This window comes from Panthera pardus, unplaced genomic scaffold, assembly GCF_024362965.1.
Source record: "Panthera pardus isolate Hobbes unplaced genomic scaffold, ASM2436296v1 HiC_scaffold_27, whole genome shotgun sequence".
NCBI classification, from domain to species: Eukaryota; Metazoa; Chordata; class Mammalia; order Carnivora; family Felidae; genus Panthera; species Panthera pardus.
The window spans coordinates 53,925,149-53,946,862 of record NW_026526843.1 but is presented as its reverse complement, the minus strand read 5'-3'; the positions used below and the strand labels follow the sequence as shown (position 1 = coordinate 53,946,862).

The 21,714-nt window shown below is 34.7% G+C and overlaps 1 protein-coding gene and 1 non-coding gene across 2 annotated transcripts in view; both read left to right on the top strand.

The window, feature by feature from the left end:
• DACH2 (dachshund family transcription factor 2) overlaps nt 1-21,714 on the top strand; it is a 749,278-nt gene that overhangs the window by 572,340 nt on the left and 155,224 nt on the right. The gene's annotated exons all lie outside the window — the stretch shown is intronic.
• LOC128774000 (small nucleolar RNA SNORD55/SNORD39) lies at nt 18,747-18,822 on the top strand. The gene has a single exon (XR_008418480.1). It is a non-coding gene; the product is annotated as a small nucleolar RNA SNORD55/SNORD39 (small nucleolar RNA).

Here is a 21,714-nt window from a genome sequence, read left to right as displayed (position 1 = left end):
ATCAAGGATATTGGCCTGTAACTTGACATAATATTTTCCAGTTTCACCTGTATTGTATCATTTTATTAGTATTTCTCTGCTTCTAATGCCTGAATAATTTCACATCATAAAAAAGTACTACATTTAGTTTCACCATTTATCTTTTGATGGATATTTAAGTTGTTTCTACTTTTTTCCTCTTATAAATAATGCTGATATCAATGTTCATGTGCAAGTTTCTAGGTGGACATGTGTTTTCATTTCTCTTTGGTGTATACCTAGAAGTGGAATTGCTAGGTCAAATGGTAACTCTATGTTTACCATTTTGAAGAAATGCCAAACTATTTTTCAAAGTGACTACAACATTTTACATTCGCCAAATGAAGTTTGTGGATTACACATCCACAGATAGTTTTCAAAAAATAGATTGTAATTTATCATGCATTTCTTGGATACTCTGCACTCTATGTGCTCTCTTGTGCAAATGTCATGGTATTCCAACATTATAATTCCCTTTTTTACAGGGAAGCTGTTCCTGCTGAATAGCAGAAACTGCAGTGCCCCCAAGAATGTTGAGAAGCTCAAAGGTTGTGCCTTAAAGAGAATTTAAGAAGTGACATATGATAGTTTAGTTGATATAGGGAGAGAAGAACTGACCTCTGACTTTTCTAAAGTTTAGAGTATATCAATATGCAACATATAAATAAATCATACCGCAAAGGAGTCATTATAATAGTATTGTCATCAAAACCCATACTTTTCTACAATCTTTCTAGAATTAGCTTAGCGTTCCAACTCTTGGCTACTGCTCACAGGTAGAGGTAAGATTGTTTAGGAGACAAAAGATTAGTCAAAGAATAATGCAAAGAGTACTGCTACCAGGGATAAACACATGCCTATTTGACACTGGGATAGCAGGAGGGTTGCACAAGACTTTCCTGCTGAAATAGCATGAGCATGAAAACAAGATGAGAAGAAATTTTATATTGAGAAGTTTTCCACTAGCTGAACTGTCTTAGGATACATTGTTCATGGATTCAAGTATATCCTCAGGGCAATTATACTCTCAGGATTTTTCCTTTCTCTCCTGCCTTACAATATGGAGAGAGATAAGCCTCAGTCTTAAACCTTAAAACGGTTAAACAAGAGCAACTTCAAGGGAATTATCACACCCCAAATCACACACAAACATTTATATTTGTGTATCATACACACATACATATATTCTTTATCTGAATATAAACATATAATTTAATGATAAAAGGATAATGCTTACACATAAGTGTTTATCAAAATACTCTGAATATATTTCTGCCTATTTTTAAAAAGTTTATTTATTTATTTTTAGAGAGAGAGTGGGCAAGGGAGGGGCAGAAAGAGAGGGAGAGAGAGAGAATCCAAGCAGGCTCTGAGCTGTCAGCACAGAGCCCGAACCCGATGCAGGGCTGGAACTTACAAACTGAGAGATTATGACCAAGAAGAGACCACGAGTCGGATGCTTAACCAACTGAGACACCCAGATGCCCCCTAAATTTTATTAATAAATAATTAAGCAGCAAGATATATACTGGAGGAAAAACAAAAACAAAACAAAACAAACAAACAAACAAAAAACAAGTACACACAGTGAAAGTCAGTAGCTCTCCAGGAATAAACAGAGTTGGAGAAACTTCACAGGAATCTCCATTAAGGCCACTGGCTCTCAGGATAGAAACTGAATATAGAAACTTAATGTAGTCACTCACTGTATGAAATATTTATTTCACTCATGTGTGAGAGTTTTGGTTTCTGACTTACTGAGGGAAGTTGACTGGGCAGGATTCGAAAAAACATGTTCCCTTTAGTAAACTCAGATTTAATTAATGAATAATATAAGACACTTCAACAGAGCTGTTTTTTTCTGTAAGTAAGATGATTTCATGGGCTCTGGCAAATCACAATGTTTCTGGTATTACCAACTCTCTTAGTACCTATCTAATGCAAAATACAAAATTCATTTTAAATCTCCCTAGGGTATTATAATTTTTACATTTGTAAGTTGTTTACATATTAGTGTGAATGAAAGTGTGAGAGTTGCTGCTGATGAGAGGGTGGAGTTCCCTGGGCAAAGCCCAATGGACAGAGATTGTGTACAACTAGGAGAAAAGAGAACTGAAAGTCAGGGACCCAAATACTTAACTCTGCCTGTTTCACAATTCACTTCTTTTTTGAACCCAAGATATTTCCTAAGGAAAGGTATTTCTAAACTTTATTAAAGATGTTTAAATTCTCTTTCTCGCCAAAAAAATTAAAGTCATTTCACAAGGATTATTCTCCATGTGAAAATTGAGTCCACGTCTGCTTTACCTAACGCATTCCCACACCAGGTTTCTTTTTCTGTATGAATCAAAATATCAAGCCTCTATAATTGGGTCATGAATGGTTACAAGTGCCTCCTCTAGGAAATCATTATAAGATCCTAGTATTTATCTAAAATAACTTGTAGAAATTTTTCAGGAAACTTTTAGTAACCCCTAGGACTTATTTGTATCGAAATCATTTTTAACCATGAGGCAAAAGTTCTTTTCTCTGGATGCTAAAAGTTTACATTTTATGGGGCAACAGTTTCTCTGAAAAATATATACCTTATTTATAACAATAGAACACAAGGGGTGCCTGCGTGGCTTGGTTGGGCGTCTGACTCTGGATATCAGTAGAGGTCATGATCTTTCGGTCATGTGATCAAGCCCCGTATAGGGCTCCAGCCTGAAAGTGGAGCCTGCTTGCAATTCTCTCTCTTCCTCTCTCTCCGTCCCTCCCCTGCTGTGCTCTAAGTAAATAAGTAAATAAAACTAACTAAATAAATAATTAAACTTAAAAAATAGAGCTCGAATGCCATTCTTTTAAAACTTTCTGGCTTTAGACTCCTTTATTCTGCTAAGACATAATCAATGGAGCATCAGTGCATTGTCCTGGAGACCATATCTGTTTTCCTAAAGGACTGAACAAGGAAGAAAGCATTTGTTTTCCTTGTGTTGCCTCTGAAGTTAACATGTATGATTTAATGAATGTGTTTTTCTCTCCCAAGTGAGATAATAAGCAGTGCTGCATGTTTCAGTAGTATTTCCTTAGAAGTTCAAATGTTTTTAGTGTAGACATTTTGGAGTGGGAGGTTTAGGAAGGATGACATTTGAAGAATCAAGAGTGGGGAAAAGTGTCTGGTTATAAAGTTTTATTGTTTTTGTAAATTTTTTTCCCAACTGCACCTGCCATGGTGTTATAAATGTGAACACTTCATAATCTGTTTAAAAAAGAAAAACACAAATACATCACTGAGAGGAATATTTAAGGAATTACCAAGAGGGAAAAAAAACTCATTGGTTTAATGGAATACTGTCAAGTTAAATTAGCACCATAAACAACACTGGGGCAGAATTGAAACTTTTGCACTGAGATGTTAGAGAAAAAGCCCATGCATTATTTAGAAAACTCAGAAATCTGTCAGCTGTATGATTGCTGAGTTAGAAGCAGGAGGATGCTGTTCAAGTTGAAAAGAAATGCTTAGGCACAGATCCATATTGTAACCTTTCATGTTCTCCACCCACCATGAATGGTCAGCTATTATGTAGTCAGCATTTTTGAATTTTTCTCTTTTAAATTTTCAAATGCTTCAAAAGGCAAAGGAGGTAGTTCTTTTATTCTAAAAAAAGCAAAATGTCTAGGCTGTTATTTTAGTATTAAAGATGACAAGACCAAAGAAATACTGTTTTTCATCTTTGTGAGTACTGTGCAGGTTTCCCAGGAATGTTTTAGGGTTATTAAGGTATGTATTATTTTACACATTTATCCCATGAACAAAGTATTTTCTTAACCATTTTCCCTTCAATTAATAGGAGAAAACATTCTGTTTTGGTGCTCTAACCACACTAGCATATCAATTGTAAACATGGAAAATTTTCTATTCCACTAATATAAAAATGACATATACATATATACATGTCAACGTTTTAAATCATTTTATTAAATACATATTGTCAAAATATAGTTCTTGACCTCCTCATACCCTTGTATTACTCCTGTGAGGTAAGTACTCTTCCTACTATCATAGAAAAGAAATGCACACACAAAAAATCCAGTGCCTTCCTTAAAGTTATAGAGTTTAACAATAGGAGAAAATAGTGGTAATAGAAACAAGATTTTTTATGCTTTCAGTTTAGTGAGTCTAGTGTATTTTATGCTGTAGTTATACCCTGACTTTTCTCTGTAAGTCACTGTGCATTTATAAGTTTATTTGCCTCTACGTCAGAAAACTACATAGAAATCTTCTACTCCATATTAGCTTAATTAAATATTCTATTTTAATAAAAATATTTTTTTAGAGAGAGAGAGCACTCGAGTGAGGGAGAGGGGCAGAGGAGGAGAGAGAGAGAATTTCAAGCAGGTTCCACACTCAGTGTGGAGCCCGATGCAAAGCTTGATCCTATAACCCTGGGATCATGACATGAGCTGAAATCAAGAGTCAGACACTCAACTGACTGAGCCACCCAGGTGCCCCTAAAAAAATTTCTATTCCATGTCAGCTATTAATTTATAGCCAATGTAGAAAAAAAATCACATAACTAGCTAACCAGGAATAATGGCATAAAATTGGAAAATAAGATTTTTGGTGCTGCTATATTTTGGAAAAGTCTGTCAAGATAGATTGTACAAGTTGAATTTAAATATAAATTTAAATTTAAATAAATATAATATAAATAAATAAATATAAATAAATAAAAAAATAAATAAATATAAATTTAAATAAATTATAAATGCGGTGGTCCAATTTCAAATCGCACCTTACTTTGGTAGAAAATTATAAACCTTCTGATATTACCACTGGAAATAATGCATAAGAGTAATTTATAGAACACATGTTATCTCTTGATTTCTGGGTCTCTAGTCTTTCTATGGAGAGAGATGTGCATATGATGGTTAAGCTTCCTTTTTGTGAGTTCTTGTGGGTTTTGTTACATGAAGGACTTCCTTGGGAGGACCATCAATTTACACTTTTTTTAAATTTTCATAAAACTCGTCATTATCACCATTATCTTCAGTTTCTACTGACAAAGTCAGCGAAGTGAAACACAGAGCTAAATTAATATTTTCAGTCTACCTGTGGAATGGTCTGAGGTATAAATGATCAGTTTTGCCTAGCTTATTTGTTTCTTAATGCTGTTTTCCAACTCTATACTCTCCTTTTCCTCTTTACCAACCTGTTTTTACTGCATTTCTGAGCTGTGTCTACCTTTGGAATTAACTGCTGGATACAGTAATAACATTTCATATACTGCAGTAATGTTTCTGGAAGTGTGTAAGACAGAGGGAAAGAGAGAGAAAGGAATAAAGGAAGAAATGCATGTCCTTCCTATGCAAAATTTTCCTATTTCTGATTATTTAGAATTTTTGATGGTATCAAATTCTGTTGTAATTATTTATAAAAATACATTTGGTACATACTTCACTTTATAAAGTACCTGTGTTGATTGTAGATAACTGGATTACATTTGATCAGGCTGAAGCCCTTCCCTCAAACAAGAAACAAGAACTTCCAGGATGGTTTGGAAATGAGGAAAAATAAGAGGATATATTTGAGATTAAGTTGCAGGGTTGCAGAGAGAGCCAATTGATTATTGGATGTTATAATTACATGGGTTCTAGAACCACCTCTTCCAAGAAGCAATTCTCTTCCAGTACCTGACCCTGGGTTTTTTGATGTCTAAAAATAGGAAGAGAAACTAAATGACATTTAAAGACAATACCAGCTATGGTAATTCTACCTTTGTGCATAGGGTAAATGGTTATTCCTCACACTCTAATTTCAGAAGGGAGCAAGAGAAGTGTTCTATACATATGAAAGGGTGACCATTTAGTTCAAAAAATTACTATAAATAAATTGTATAAAACTAATAATCTAGATATAGTTTGATTGTCAACCATCTGATTCTTTTCTAGGATTCTAATGTAGCCAGAATATATCTGCTTTACACACATTAGATAGCACTGAATTGCTATGTAATGCATCTCAATAGTACATGGTAAAGAAATTGGCCCTGGTCCCAAACTCCCATCCCCACAATAAAAAGGTAAAAAAAAGGGGCGCCTGGGTGGCGCAGTCGGTTAAGCGTCCGACTTCAGCCAGGTCACGATCTCGCGCTCCGTGAGTTCGAGCCCCGCGTCAGGCTCTGGGCTGATGGCTCGGAGCCTGGAGCCTGTTTCCGATTCTGTGTCTCCCTCTCTCTCTGCCCCTCCCCCGTTCATGCTCTGTCTCTCTGTCCCAAAAATAAATAAAAAACGTTGAAAAAAAATTAAAAAAAAAAAAAGGTAAAAAAAAAAAAAAAACTAATATAATATATTGTGGAAGAAGAACTGGGTTTATCATTGTTCTTGAAAGAGTTAAAACCTAAATGAGAAGCCTTCTCTCTCCTTTGTTGGACAAGATCAATTATATTTATCTTCCTTAAGTTTAGAAAAGCTTTGATCTCCATGAACTTTATGGTTTAATATACTATGAATAGCAAACATTAAGGTCTATTTGGACTACCTGGACAGACTTTACATAAGAAAATTTATAAATAAATAAAATACTATAGATTGTGTACTTCAGTCATTCAGGATATAGTCTTCCTTGGAAGCATTAATGTTAATGAGCACTGCATACATTTATTGAAGGAAAATATATACCTCTTAGTTTGTATTTCAGCCATTTAGGCATATTGTATGGTCTACTTTACTTTATTTATCTAGTCTGTAACTTTTCGTGTATTCTAAGAACTGGTACTGTGTTTTAATAACAGAAAAAGTAACTTAGCCTTATAAAATCAAAATTACCTACTTGCAAGTAGTCCATTTTTATATGTAACCTTTGTTGTACCAAATTTACTTTCAAGTATGAGGAACATGTCTTTGTAGAGCAAAAGAAAATACCTCCAGGCAACTGCCAAGTAATAGGGAAGGAACGTCTCAGTTTCTCGCTATTTTTACTATGATAACTAAATGCGATGGAACAAAAACTAATGACAAAATGCAAGTATCACAGTTAAACTGTTTAGAATTAAGCATTTTTACATGTCTGTCACCTTGATGATATTCCACAAATTTATGGTATCTGAGTGCAAAGGTATAAATCTTCAAAGCTTGAAAAACAGAGGTGCAACATGAACTAATCTTCACTTTTTTCTCTATCATCTTACATCAACACTAATGGAAATGTATTTTGTTTAATGACTCTGAAATCCTGTTTGTAACTAGATGTGGGAATTGGTCTTACTTTGTAACAGATGATACTGGAATAATATGAGAGATGCTACACTGAGACCACTATCCTCCTAAATCTATATCATTTTTCATTTTATTGACAGGAGATGCATGTAAGGAACAAAGAAATTTATTTTAAAAAGGAGGAAAATAAGATCTAATAAAAACTTCCAATCCAAATATTTTAGTGTTACTTTCAATATACTGACTGCAGTGGAGAAGGAAAGGGCATGCACCTTGTGTTTAATTTTAGGAAACAAGGGTTTTAGATTTGTTGCTTTGTTCCTGATAATGATCTTTAAATGTTGTTGCAAAGACTAAATAAAGAAGTTTAATGAAGTGGCAGAGACCATATTATTGAAGCATGTATTATTTGTTAGTATGATTACACAAAATAATGTCTTCTTTGAAATAACAATTTTATCTTCAAACAAAGAACTTAAAGAGTGGGCAGACTGAATGCAACAGCTATTCTGTACATCATGTTCTTAATTGTCAGTAAGTGCTACTGCCACAAATAATTCTGGTCACTAAAGATTTAGTAATGTTTGTAGGTCTTAGATCGTTTTCCATTACTACTAATGGACTCCAGGAGCCACAGAAAGACTTACACAGAAATAAGATGTATTGTGGATAAGTTTCATTCTCCCTTCAAAACACATGTATTATTAGCATTTATGGTAATAAGAATGCTTGGACACTTTCTTGTAGATTTTGATTAGTACATACTTTATAGTATATGATGATCAATTTAGTTGTTATTGCATTCTTTTGCTTTCTAATTCACATGTTGGACTCTTCTCAGTAGATCCAAGACTTGGCAAAAGAGAAAAGAGAAAAAAATACTGTGAGTCATTTCCTCGGAAGCTCAAATTTGTTTAGCAATTTAGTTCATGAATCAGTTTCACACCTATTTATTTCTTTTATCACAAAAATCCTGTAAAGTAGAACACATATTATTATCGTTTTGTTAGTTGAAGAACTAAAGCCCAAAGAAGCTCAGCAATTTGGTTAAGTTCAAATAGATAATGTATAGCCAAATACATTAAAGTCCAAAGCCATCATTTTTCCATGGCAAAATAACTCATGGTGAAGAATTAAATTGAGAATGCATATGGTTCCATCAGTATACAGGTTAATAGATTTTGGTGACTTCATAATGGATAGGAACACAATGTAATTAGAATAGAAATTTCCCCAAACAGTGGGTACATGACCCTACTCACATTGTAAAGTAATGGAGTAGGTTTCAATTTGATGATGGTGAACAGAATCCTTTATTTGCTATCATAACAAGCATTTTTTTCATGAACCATTAGACCATTACTGGGTCACCTACTCTTTCCTTGCAAAAGAAATCAAATAGCATATCTGTGACAAAGCAACAATTATAAAATCCTTTTTTCTTAAGATTAAAAACAAGGGGTGTACACATTACATTTCCTATTGCAATATATTGCAAACATCAACCTATTTGTATTGGAGTTTATCATTAGATTTTCTTTTTCTACTTCTTAAAAAGAATGCCTTTGTTATTTTCACAGATAATATGGTAGCTATAATGGTTAATAAAATTACTCGAGTGCAAATGTACAAATTAACTCTAGGGGTTCTAGATGTTTCAATACAAAATACTAGAAATCTCCTTATATATATGCAGCAACATAATTGTGTAGTTTTCCTGTTTATATTCATTAACATAGAATAATGTCTTATATAAAGTTTGTATGGTAAATATATAAAAGATAGATTAATTCTATCAGCTTTAGCGTATGTTTCTGGAATATGGTGGATAATTAGTAAAGATTTCCTGGATGCTGATTATGTAGTATGCCATTTCATTATACAGTAAAACCTTGCTTTTTGAGCATAGTTTGTTCTGGAAACATGCTTGCAATCCAAAGCACTTATATATCAAAATGAATTTCAAGGACCATTGGCTCCGTTGTGGTCATGTGATGTTTGGCATCACATACTACTCGTATTGTAAGACATCGCTCATTTATCAAGTTAAAATTTATTAGAAATGTTTACACATCTTGTGGAATACTTGCAGAACAAGTTACTCAGAATCCAAGGTTTTACGGTTTATGTAATACTGAAAGTCCTATGGATTAATATACTGTAGGACACAAAGTAATTCTAGCTCTGTCTTCAATATTGACAAAGATTCTTCTGTCAATACAAAGAACCACATTTCCCTGAAATGTCCAAAGTAAATACATAAATGGAAATTATATAAGTAACATTATTTATCTTCTAAACAGCCTACAGGGAAGTATAAAGATAAAATAGTTACAATGAACAATTCTGTAATACGTTTAGAAAACTAATTTAGAAACTTCAAAGGAAAACACTGTTTGTTGCTGTGATTTACTCCTGTGAAAAAATTTAATTGGAATACTACAGTATTTCTTATCAATGTATTATTTTGAATTACTTTCAGTTTGAAGGATAAGCTTTGTCTTAGTGATGGAAGCAGTAGAACATGGAAATTCAAGTAATAGGCATGGCAGGTAAAATGAAAGAATGATAATAGAAAATTTGGAGAAAATCCAAACAACTGAAAGAACTAGGGCATAAGACACACACACACACACACACACACACACACACACATATATATATATATAATGTTTTAAGTTTTGATTTAAATTCTAGCTAGTTAAAATATGATGTGATATTAGCTTCAGGAGTAAAATTTAGTGATTCCTCACTTATATATAACACCTAATGCTCATCACAAGTGCCCTCCTTAATAGCCATCACCCATTTAGCCCATTCCCCATCCACCTCAACACTAGCAACCCTCAGTTTGTTCTCGATAGTTAAGTGTGTCTTTAAAGGTTTGCCTCCCTGTCTTTTTTTTCTTCCCCCTAGGTCCATGAGTTTTCTTAATTTCTATATACATGTGAAGTAATACCGTATTTGTCTTTCTCTGACTGATTTATTTTGCTTAGCATAATACACTTTAGCTCCATCCATGTCTTTGCAAATGGCAAGATTTTATTCTCTTTTATGGTGGAGTAATATTCCACTGTATATGTATACCAAAACTTCTTTATCCATTCATCAGTTGATGGACGTTTGGGCTCTTTCCCTAATTTGGCTATTGTTGGTAATGGTGCTATAAATATCAAGGTGCCTATGCCACGTTCAAATAAGTATTGTTTTATCCTTTGGGTAAATACCTAGTAGTGAAGCTGCTGGGTTGTAGTGTAGTTCTATTTTTTAATTATTTATTTATTTTTATTTATTTTTGAGAGAGACAAAGCATGAGTGGGGGAGGCACAGAGAGGGAGACAGAATCTGAAGCAGGCTCGAGGTTCTGAGCTGTGAGCACAGGGCCCAACATGGGGCTTGAACTCAAAAACCACAAGATCATGATCTGAGTTGAAGTTGGACACTCAACTGACTGAGCCACCCAGGCACTCCATTGTTTTTTAACTTTTTAAGAAACATCCATACTGTTTTCCAGACTGGTTTAACCAGTGTGCATTTCCCACCAACAGTGTAAGAGTCATGCCCTTTCTCCACATCGTTGATGATATCTGTTGTTTCCTGTGTTTTTAATTTTAGCCATTTTGACAGGCGTGAGGTGGTAACTCAGCGTGGTTTTATTTGTATTTCCCTGATGATGAGTGATCCTGAGCATCTTTCCATGTGTTTGTTGCCATCTGTTTGATGTCTTCTTTGAAAAAAAAATGTCTGTTCATATCTTCTGCCCATTTCTTAACTGGATTATTTGTTTTCTGGGTGTTCAGTTTGATAAGTTCTATATAGATTTTGGATACTAATCCTTTATCAGATATGTCATTTGCAAATACCTTTACCCATTCAATTGGTTGCCTTTTGTTTTGTTGATTGTTTCCTTCACTGTGCAGAAGATTTTTTTTATCTTGGTGAAGTCCCAATTGTTCATTTTTGACTTTGTTTCCCTGGCCTCCAGAAACATGTCTGGTAAGAAGTTGCTATGGCTGAGGTCAAAGATCTAGCTGCCTGTGTTCTCTAGAATTTTGATTGTTTCCTGTCTCACATTTAGGTGTTTAATCCATTTTGAATTAATTTTTGTCTATCATGTAAAAAAGTGCTCTAGTGTCATTCTTCTGCATGTTGCTGTCCAGTTTCCAACACCATTTGATGAAGACACTGTCTTTTTTCCATTGGATATTATTTCTCTCTTTGTCAAACATTAGTTGAGCATATAGTTCAACTATATGGGGGTTTATTTCTGGGTTTTATGTTCTGTTCAATCAATCTATGTGTCTCTTTTTGTGCCAGTACCATACTGTCTTGATGATTAAACCTTTGTAATATAGCTTGAAGTCCAGAATTGTGAGGCCTCCAGGTTTGTTTTTTTTTTTTTCAAGATTGCTTTGGATATTCTGGGTCTTTTTTGGTTCCCTATACATTTTAGTATTGTCTTTCTTAGCTCTGTGAAAAATGCTGGTGGTGTTTTGATAGAGATTAAATTAAATGTGTATATTGCTTTTGGTACTATAGACATTTTAACAGTATTTGTTCTTCCAATACATGAGCATAGAATGTTTTTCCATTTCTTTACGTCATCTTCAATTTCTTTCATAAGTGTTCTATAGTTATCTGTGTACAGATCTTTTACCTCTTTGGTTAGATTTATTTCTAGGTTTCATTGGTTTTGGTGAAATTGTAATTGGGATAGATTCCTTGATTTCTCTTTCTGCCACTTCATTATTGATGTATAATTGTTACAGATTTCTGTAGATTGATTTTCTATCCTACAACTTTGTATAGTTTGTGTATCAGTACCAGCAAATTTTTTGGTGACATCTTTTGGGTGTTCTACATAGAGCCTCATGTCATTTGCAAATAATGAAAGTTTGACTTCTTACCTGCTAATTTGTATGTCTTTTATTTATTTTTACCATCTGATTGCTGAGGCTAGAACTTCCAGTACTATGTATAATAACAATGGTGAGGGGAGCCTGGATGCCTCAGTCTGTTAAGTGTCTGACTCTTGGTTTTGGCTCAGTTCATGATCACATTTCGTGAATTCTAGCTGTGCCTCTGCACCATCAGTGCAGAGCCTGCTTGGGATCCTCTCTCTGCCCCTGCCCTTCACATGCTTTCTCTAAAAACAAATAAAAATTAAAGAAAAAAAAGAAGGTTTAGAAAAATAACAGGGGTGAGAGTAGACACCCTGTCTTTTCCTGACCATAGAGGGAAAGCTCTCAATTTTTCTTTATTGAAGATGATATTAACTGTGGTTCTTTCATTATAGGACCTTTATCATGTTGAGATATTTCCCTGTATCCCAACTTCATTGAGTTCTTATCAAGAATCAATGCTGTAACTTTGTCAAATGCTTTTTCAGCATTTTTTGGGAGGATCGTACGGCTCTTATGAATTATTTTATTAATGCGGTGTATCATGTTGATTGATTTGCAAATATTGAATTACCCTTGCATCCCAGGATTAAATCCTATTTGATCATGGTGAATGATGCTTTCAATGTACAGTTGGATTCAATTTGCAAGGTTTTTTTTTTTTTCTTTTTAAGAATTTTTACATCCATGTTCATCAGGGATATTGGCCTTTACTTCTCCTTTTTGGTGGGATCTTTCTTTGTCTGGTTTTGGAATCAAGGTAATGCTGACTTCATAGAATGAGTTTGGATGTTTTTCCTTTTCTATATTTTGGACAAGTTTGAGAAGAATAGTATTAACTCTTCTTTAAATGTTTGGTAGAATTCCCCTGGGAAACCATATGGCCCTGGACTTCTGTTATTGGGAGATTTTTGATTACTTATTCAATTTCTTTGCTGTTTATTGGTCTGTTCAAATTTTATATTTATTCCTGTTTCATTCTTCAAAGTTTATACGTTTCTACAAATTTATCAATTTCTTCCAGACTGTCAAATTTGTTGGCATATATTTTTTTTCATTATATTCTTCTATAATTGTTTTTATTTCTGTTGTTTTGGTTGTAATCTGTCATCTCATTTGTGATTTTTCACATTTGGGTCCATTCTCTTTTATTAAGTCTGGCTATGAGTTTATCAATTTTGTTAATTCTTTCAAAGAACCAATTCCTACTTTCATTGATATGTAAATGTTTTTTTGTTTCTATATCATTTAGTTTTGCTCTAATCTTCCTTATATTCATCTCACTGCTGTCTTTAGGTTTCATTTTTTGTCCTTTTTCTAGCTTCTTTAAGTGTAAGGTTCAGTTGTATATTTGAGATCTTTCTTGTTTCTTGTGATAGGCCTGTATTGCTATATGCTTCCCTCTTGGAACTGTTCTTGCTGCATCCCAAAGATTTTGGACCATGTGTGTTCATTTTCATTGGTTTTCATGTATTTTTTTATATTTCTTCTTTATTGCCTGGTTTACCCATTCGTTCTTTAGTAGGATGCTGTTTAACCTCCATGTATTTGTGGTCTTTCCAAATTGTTTCTTGTAGCTGACTTAAAAGATTCATAGTGTTGTGGTCTGAAAATATGAATGGTATGATGTAAATCTTTTTGTATTTATTGAGGCCTAATTTGTGGCCCAGTATGTGATCTATTCTGGAGAATATACCATGTGCATTCAAAAATAATGTGTATTCTGTTGATTTAGGATGGAATGTTCTGAATATATCTGTGAAGTCCATATGGTCCAGTGTGTCATTCAAAATCATTTTTTCCTTGTAGACTTTCTGCTTAGATGATGTGTCATTGCTCTAAATCGAGTGGTAAGGTTCATACTAATATTGAATTATTATCAAAGAATTCCTTTCAGTTTGTAATTAATTGATTTATATGTTTGCGCATTCAAGTTGGGGACATAAATATTTAAAATTGTAAGATCTTGTTGGATAGGCCCCTTTATTACGATGTAGTACCCTTTTGCATCTCTTGTTACAGATTTTTATTTAAAAAATCTAGTTTGTCTGGTATAAGTATTGCTACACTAGCTTTCTTTTGACATCTATTTGCATGTTAAATGTTTCTCCATCCACTAACTTTTAATATGAAGGTTTTTTTTATATATCAAGTGAGTCTCTTCTAGGTAGTATATAGATGGGTCTTTTTTAAAAATCCATTCTGATACCCTAATTCTTTTTATTGGAGCATTTAGTCCATTTACATCCATGAAGTGAATGCCATTGTATTACTTGTTAAGTCATTCTTTCTGGAGATTTTCTCTGTTCCTTTCTAGTCTTTGTCACTTTTGGTATTTCTTTCCCCTTCAGGGAATATTCTTTAATATTTATTGCAGTAATGGTCATGAACTCCTTTAGTTTTTGTGTTTCCTAGAAACTCTTTATCTCTCCTTCTATTATGCATGATAGCCTTGTTGGATAGAGTATTCTTGGCTGTATATTTTTCCTATTCAGCATGTTGACTATATCATGCCATTCCCTTCTCATCCACCAAGTTTCTGTGGTGGCATCTGCTGCTGTTCTCATTTGTATTCCATTGTAAATTAGGGATTTCTGTCCCCTTGCTGCTTTTAGGATTTTTTCCTTATCTCTTTAGTTTGCAAATTTTAGTATGATATGTCTCAGTGTTGGCCTGCTTTTATTGATTTTGATGGGAGTTCTCTGTGCCTCCTGGATTTGGATGTCTGTTTCCTCCCCCAGTTTAGGGTAGTTTTTAGCTATAATTTGCTCAAATAAATTTTCCACCCCTTTTATCCTCTCTTCTTCTGGGACTCCTCTGATATAATTGTTATTATGCTTTTTGGAGCCACCAAGTTGCCTAAGTCTACATTGCAATGCAATATTTTTATTTCTTTCTTTTCAGCTTCATTATTTTCCATAATTTTATCTTTTATATCACTTTTTCATTCTCCTGTTTCTTCTATCTTTTTGGCCATTTCATCCAGTTAGTTTTGGATCCCAGTTACAACATTTTTTTATTTAGGTCTGACTAGTTATTAGGTCTTTTATGTCTGTGGTAAGAGACTCCTTGCTGTCTTCTATGGCTTTCTCAGTCCCAGATGATTCTCAGTCCCTTATGATTGTGGTTTTAAATTCTGGATCAAGCCTATTATTTATATATGTTCAATTAGATCATTGAACATGACCTTTTCCTCTTAATTTTTGGGAGATGAATTTCTTCATCTTGTTATTTTGTCCAAGTCTCTGTTTCTTTTCTGTGTTAGGAAAACCTGTTATGTGTCCTGCTCCTTAGAGTAGTTGCTTTATGAAGAAAAGGTCATATACTCTCCAGGACCTGGTGTTTCAGGAAGTGTCTCTGGTGTATTCTGTGTGCACTCTGCTTCTGTGTTTTGGGTGCTCTTTCCCTCAGGCAAGTCTTCTGCAGAGATTCTCCTTGCCTGCAGTGTGGAGTATTTGGACTTTGTCCAGAGTGGGGTGAGCATTAACTAGATTTTCTCTAGTCTGTTTGTTAAAAGAGGCCTGATTTTCTTTCCATTAGAGCTTAATCTTTGCAGCACTCTATGGTCAGTAGACATGATATATGTGGGAAGTTTGTGCTGGTCTTATCAGGAAGGGGCCCACTGCTCTGGCACTCAGGCACAGTTGCCTTGGTAAAGAAACACTTGTGCAATGCAGGGGGTGGGGATTGGTGTAAGCAGCTCAGGCTTCCAGTGTTGATGCTGTTCTGCTCTCTGAAGTCAGTCTGTGCTGATGGGCAAGGGAGAAAAATGGGGCCAGTCTTCTCCCTAGTCACTAGAAAGGTGAGTTAATTCCTGACATTGTCTAGGAAGCCTTCACAAAAGAGTGAACAATCTCCCCTCATGTGTCCCAAGTATCCCTTAAATCCCTGCCTTCACCCTTTATATGTCTGAGCCATCTCCTCACCTGGCAGCATGATACACCTGTGTTTTATTTCAGGTGTGCTGGTTGGGTTTCAAAACTTCAAATTTTCAGGACCTGGTTGTAGCAAGGGCCTATGCTGGTCTTCTAGGGGTGGGTCTTACCCTGCTAAGGCTGGTTCCAGTTTGTCTCAAAAGGCCAGTCACACTAACGCACAGCAGGTTGGAGTTTAAAGTGTTGCAAAAAGCCTGAGTCCATGTTAGCTATCTCAGCAGGTGTCTTTACATCTATGCTTAAGGGGCTTGGAGCACAGTTGGTACCCACTGGCTCTTTTTCCCCTCAAAGGCAATACCACCTATCCCAGATTCCAAGAAGGGCAAACTGTCTCTCCTAATGTATCCCAGGGGATCCTCAGATCATGCCATGCTCTTGGGCCTCTTCATTCACAGAAGCAATGCAGCATCTGCTAGGTTCAACACCAGTCATGGCACAGACTTCTGAAACTTCAGTATTTGAAGTCCATGGGTTTTAAAATCTCATGATAGGGGTGCCTGGGTGGCTCAGTCAGTTAAACTTTCAACTCTTGATTTCAGCTTACGTCATGATCTCATGATTCATGAGATTGAGCCCAACATCAGGCTCTGTGTGACAGCATGGAGCCTGCTTGGGATTCTCTCTCTTCCTCTCTCTCTGCTCCTCTCCCACTCACACTTATTCTCTCTCCCTCTCTCTCTTTCTCAAAATAAATAAATAAACTGAAAAAAATTAAATAAATAAAATCTCATGATTATCAACCCTTCTCCTTTTCCTGGTCAATAGCTTTGGAGAAGTGTTTTCCCTGTGCTCTGCTCTTTCTGTCTCTCTCTTTCTCTCTCTCTCTCCACATCCCCTTTCTCCATGATCATGGTTCCTTCCCCTCTGCAGCACCCATCATCCTTTTCTCCCCCAAATCACACATCTCAGTACCTCCTACCTTCCATGATGTGGCCCCCATCTCCCTCTAGTTTTGCAATTTGTTCTGTCAGTCCTCAGACTGATTCCTTGGGTGTTCAGAATGATTGATATTTATCTAGCTATGTTCAAGGGATGAGGAAAGCATAGGGTTCTCCTACTACTCACTTATCTTAACCTTCCCTTTAGAGTATAAGATATGTTGCTGTGATGCTAATAATTTTTATAGCATGTGTCATAATAAATAGAAGACAGTGGGGGTGTTGGTCAGTAGATATAAAGCTAGAAGAAAGTGGAACAACATAAACCACACCAATGGGGGCCTAGATATCCCAAAAGCAAAAGCCAATTAATTATTGGAATGGAGTCTTTGGAAATCTGGGAAAAGTCATGATATTGAATATAAAAGAGGCTCAAATAAAATAAAATCCCAAAATACCCTATTAGAGTGGTCAGTAAATAAGCAAAAAAAAAAAAAAAAAAAAAAAAAAAGAACAAATGTAGTCATGTCTACATTTCTTTCACCTATTTGTGGAAGTGCTCAGAGAATCTCATCATGTCTTAGTTGAATTTAGTTATACAAACTTTACTGAATTAGGATATTTCTGAAGGTATGAATGCAATATAAGACAGAAAAGAAACAATCTTAAAACTATAATACTAAAGAAGAATAAGGGTGAGATTGTATTCTTAGCCATCTAAAATATCATTACAGTATAGAATTGGAGACATTATAGATATATTGCCAAAAATACCCTAAAATAAATGACATATTTGTTATTTTTATTTTTTTTTTAATTTTTTTTTCAATGTTTTTTATTTATTTTTGGGACAGAGAGAGACAGAGCATGAACGGGGGAGGGGCAGAGAGAGAGGGAGACACAGAATCGGAAACAGGCTCCAGGCTCCGAGCCATCAGCCCAGAGCCTGACGCGGGGCTCGAACTCACGGAGCGCGAGATCGTGACCTGGCTGAAGTCGGACGCTTAACCGACTGCGCCACCCAGGCGCCCCTGTTATTTTTATTTTTATTCATTTATAGATCCACCCAGTCCATCTATTCTTCTTTTCTTTCTCTGTGGCATGGCTGTTAAGGAGAATTAGACATAGTCCATTACTTGGAGACACTCATAGAACTGTTGTGAAGATAAAATAAAATAATAGATTCAAATGTGCTTTGAAAAGTTAATGTTAGGCAAATACTAGGCATTTTTTATTGTAAACACCCAGTAGCTGTGATGATTATTTAATAAACTTGGATAGTGTATGCAGATAGTTCATTTAAGTGAATTAGGCCTTGTGACCATCTTTTTTTTTTTCTTAATTTTTAAGGTAATTCTGGGAAATATATGTGGAAGGAAAAGGTTTTAGTAAGATTTTTCTGTATAATTACAATAATATAGTTACATAGATCATACAGAACTTTTTGTTTCAAAGCAGTTTTATGTCATTTCATGATTTCATGTTGGGAAAATCAGAGACCATTATGGATGTAAAATATACTTACTAAATTCTAATTGTCACATATGTGAGGGGCAATTATTTATTTTAATAATGGAGATTGTTTTTCTCTCTCAGGAGAGGTACCTCTTTCATATCCCTGTAAAATCTACCCCAGATTCCAGTTTGAGCTGATCCCTATCCTGCCCCTGTGCTTTAGTGCAGACATACCTCTCTACCTACCTTTTTGACTGATGAACAAAAACAGTTTTTAGCAGTTCAACCACTATGTGATAGTATGATATTTAACCCTCATCTGTATGAATCTGTTTCCTCCATCTAAAAAGTGGCAATTTAGTGGATGATAACACCTTGGCAATGTCAACTCCTGAGTGTGCACTGGGGAGCCAACCTTGGAGAGCCGAGCATGTGAGGGAAAAAAGATCATTTAAAAAGTTTCACTAAAAATGAACTACTTAGACCTCATCAAAATAAAAATCTTCTGCACTGCTAAGGAAACAATCAGCAAAACTAAAAGGGAACCGAAAGAATGGGAGAAGATATTTACAAACAACATACCAGATAAAGGGTTAGTATCCAAAATCTATAAAGAAGTAATCAAACTCAACACCCCAAAAAACAAATAATCCAGCAAAGAAATGGGCAAAAGACATGAATAGACACTTCTCCAAAGAAGACATACAGATGACCATCCCAGACATGAAAAAATGCTCATCTTCACTCATCATCAGGGAAATACAAATCAAAACCACTATGAGATACAACCTTACACCTGTCAGAATGTCTAACATTAACAATTCAGGCAACAACAGATGTTGGTGAGGATGTGAAGAAAGAAGATCTCTTTTGCATTGTTGGTGGGAGTGAAAGCTGGTGCAGCCACTCTGGAAAACAGTATGGAGGATCCTGAAAAAATTAAAAATAGAACTACCCTACAACCTAGAAATTGTACTACTAGACATTTATCCAAGGGATACAGGTGTGCTGTTTGAAGGGACATCTGCACCCCCATGTTTATAGCAGCACTATAAACAATAGTGAAAGTATGGAAAGAACCCAAATGTCCATCGATGGATAAATGGATAAAGAAGATGTAGTATATATATACAATGAAGTATTACTCAGAAATCAAAAGGAAAGAAATCTTTCCATTTGCAACTACGTGGATGGAACTGGAGGGTATTATGTTAAGTGAAATTAATCAGAGAAAGACAAATATCATATGGCTTCACTCATAAGAGGACTTTAAGAGACAAAACAGATGAACTTAAGGGAAAGGAAACCAAAATAATATAAACACAGGGAGAGGGACAAAGCATAAGACTCTTACATATAGAGAACAAACAGAGGATTACTGGAGGGGTTGTGGGAGGGGGGATGGGCTAAATGGGTAAGGGGCATTAAGGAATCTACTCCTTAAATCATTGTTGCACTATATGCTAATTTGGATGTAAATATAAAAAAAATAAAATTAAGAAACAAAAAAAAGTTTCAGCTGAAATGGGCTGTTACTATAAGCACAAATTAGAATTTGTTGTTTCTCTTATCTGTAACATGAAGGAGTAGGATATGGATAATGTATGATGACCAACTAACCAGCATATTTTCATTTACCCCTTATTGTGGTTTAGTTGTCTTTTCTGTGGAGTCAGTGCTATGTAGCCATTTGGTAAAGATACAATTGCTGGTGACAGAAATAAATGGGAATAGGGTGTTTTCAAAAAGATATATTAAATATATTAATAGTAATGGACTCACAACCCAAATTCTTAGTGCATATTCACTTGGATTGAATTGTTTCATTTTTAGGGATGTAACAGTTGAATTTCATTTAGTACAGTGACAAAAAACTATGTCATCTATACTATATGAGTATAAAGTGGACTGGATACAGCTGCAAATAAATATAATTATTTTATAACACTACAATTCTCAGTGATCCTAATTTTATATATGTGATAGCTTCTAATTCTAATTCTAATTCTAATTCTAATTCTAATTCTAATTCTAATTCTGGATCAGCTATATTCCATATTAGTTTGTCTGTTAATCCATGCATTGTACTAGAAAAAGAAGCATTAACTTAGTAAAATAAATTTCACTAGTTTTAGTTCAGTAACTTTGAAAACAAAAGTGTTATAGAGGAAGAGTCTTTGGATAATTTTGTTTCTTACATAATTCCTTAGAACTGTAAAGACTTATTGCAACCCTCTGCTCTTTTCTTTATGCTCTCAGTGAGAGCCCAAATTCATCATTGGTTCATTTTTACATGTACATTCAGAAGGCATCATTTATTGCTGTTGTTTAAAAGTCACTTTACAGACTCTCAGAAGAGAAATCACCTGCCCCTACCTAGACACAATCTCTCATTTGACAGTTTTGAAAGCCACAATTCAGTATAAATGTCCAAGTGTTCTACCGGGAAAGAAGGCTGTAAAGGCTCCAATGTAAACCTTGTTCTATCTTGAATTGATTTCTTACTGGTGTATATGGATGGTTGTTTTTGATCTTTTACAGCTGACTGGTCAAAAAAGCAGACTAGAATGATGTTCAGAGTAAATCAAGACCAACCCATTAAGATGTTTAACTTATTAAGGATAAATAACATCATTGTGAACAGAAATATTTTGGGTATCCAGTGTTTCTGTTTTCTAGCTTAGGAATGACTTATTGCATGAATTACAAATCAGTTACTTTTCTGGATTTTGGTTTGTCATATTCGAAAAATGAGGAAAATACAAGATTCCTATCTCATAAAGAAATAACAGTTTTGAGCTAGTTTTGAACACTCTGAGCAATGTGGACACATCATTTTCTCCTCTCCCATCAGTATTTAATTAAAAGAAGTATGTTGTATATACTCATGTAGCACATCCTAATTCTAAATAATTTGCTTCTTAGTGCCAAATGGAATATCCAAAGTCTATTGTGTGTGTTTTTCCCATTATTATCTTTAAAAAAAAATTTAAAATGTAAAACAATGTAACACATGTGTAAATTACAAATAATAATAATATAAATGCCAGTGAACCCACCTTGCAACTCGAGAACTAAAACATTATCAACAATTTGCATTTTTTTTATGTGCCCATTGCTTTTCCTATACTTCTGCCTCCCTGCCAAAGGTAAGCACTCCTCCAAATTTTGTGTTTAACTTCTTACTGCTTTTTTACATTGCTTATTTGAAATGAAATATTTATGTTTAGAAGCAACTTAGAAAATTATAGAATGCCTGAGCTTGAATGAACCTGTGAGAGCATTCAGCTCCACTCCATCATTTTATGTAAAGGGAAATTGAGACCC